The sequence below is a fragment of the Mustelus asterias genome, chromosome 4 (genome assembly GCF_964213995.1).
Source record: "Mustelus asterias chromosome 4, sMusAst1.hap1.1, whole genome shotgun sequence".
Lineage (NCBI taxonomy): Eukaryota > Metazoa > Chordata > Chondrichthyes > Carcharhiniformes > Triakidae > Mustelus > Mustelus asterias.
In genome coordinates this window covers 70,503,572-70,505,455 of record NC_135804.1, presented here as the reverse complement: position 1 = coordinate 70,505,455, position 1,884 = coordinate 70,503,572, and positions in this window count along the sequence as shown.

Below are 1,884 nucleotides of genomic sequence, written 5' to 3'. Positions count from 1 at the left end.
CGATTTTACCAAAGACGGGCGTGAAATCGTGGTAAAGTTGGGCGTCGGGCCTAAAACGCAGTCGGGCCTAAAAATCGGCATAATGAAGCCCGCACCCAACTTACCCAAGGATTCCCACTTTACGAGGCTCCGATCCGATCAGCGCCCGCGCATTTACCGTGTTGCTGAATTCAAGTCCGATAGGGCTTCAACTCAGCAACTGAACCGCCGAATCGCCCCCGACCACCCTTCACGGACCGCCCCCCGCGAACCACCCCGGCAGCCCCCCCACCCCTCCCCCCGATTGGACCACCCTGGGACGCAGACCCCGCCAGCAGCCCGCCCCCCGCAGGATCGGGCCCCCGACCTACCTTGATCACTGGTGTCCATCGAAAGCATTCGGCGATCCTGGATCCTGGCCTTGCTCCGGGGGTCCTGATGGGTAGGATGACGTCTCTTCTCTGGGTGGGGGGTAGGGGGGGATGTGACATCTCTTCCCTGAGGGGGCGGGGGGGATGTGACATCTCTTCCCTGGGGGGGGGGTGTGACGCCTCTGCCCCTGGGCGGGGCGGAGACATCACATCCCTCCCCATCCCCTCCTCAGGGAAGAGATGTCACATCCCCCCTCCCCCCACAACCCCCCCACGGAAGAGATGTCACACCCCCTCCGCCTCAGGGAAGAGATGTCACATCCCCGCCCCCCCCCCCCCCCCCCCCTCTCAGGGAAGAGACGTCAGATCCCCCCCAGGGAAGAGATGTCATATCCCCCCCCACCCCCTCCTCAGGGAAGAGAGACGTTACATCCCTCCCCCTTGTCCCCCCCCAAGCAAGACATCACATCTCTCCCCCCCCCCCCCCTCAACTCCCCCCTCAGGGAAGAGATGTCACATGCCCCCCCTACCCCACCCCCCCCTTAGGAAAGAGATGTCAGATCCCTACCCCGCTCCGTCAGATCCCCCTCCCATCCCCCCCCCGGGAAGAGATGTCACATCCCACCCCCCCCCCCCACCCCACCCAAACCAGGGAAAGTAGGGAAAGTCAAAGGCAGCGCAGACGCTCAGGCGCGCTGAGTGCTGTCGGCTTCGAACTGTGCATGCGCAGTTCGGTGCTCCGACAGATGCAAATGCGCTAGGCCCCACCCACTGGACCCACGCATGGGGGCGCTGGAGCGCGGCTGCCAGGCGCGGGTCTGATTTATGACCACACCCGGCACTTGGAGCCGATTTGGTAAAATTGGCCCCATTGGGTGCTTGCACATCGGGTGCATCCATAACTGATCTTATTGAGACAAACAGGATTCTCAAGGCACTTGACTGGACAGATGCTTTGAGGTTGGCATCCCCTATAAGTTAGCTTCCCATTCTTCTAAACTCAAACGAGTACAGGCCCAAACTAATTAATCTCTGCCGTCAGGGGTGGTGGAGGCGAACTCAATAGGGTCTTTTAAGAGACTCCTGGATGAGTACATGGAGCTTAATAAGATGGAGGGTTATAAGTAGGTCTAGAAGGTAGGGATGTGTTCGGCACAACTTGTGGGCCGAAGCGCCTGTTTGTGCTGTAGTTTTTCTATGTATCAATGTTTCTTCTAAAATCACTCCATTCCCGGGACCAACCTAAGGAATCATCATCTCTGGACTGCCTCCAATGCCAGTACATCTTTCCTTCCATAAGGGGACCAAAACTGTTCACAGTATTCCAGGTGTGGTCTTAAATATACAAGTGCCTTGTATAGTTTTAGCAAGACTTCCCTATTTTTATACTCCATTCCCTTTGAAATAAAAGCCAACATTTCATTGCCTTCCCTATTACCTGCTGAACTTGTGTACTGGCTGTTTGTGATTTATGCATGAGAACCCTCAAATCCTTCTGTGCTGCAGCTTTCTGCTGTCTTTCTCCATTTAAATA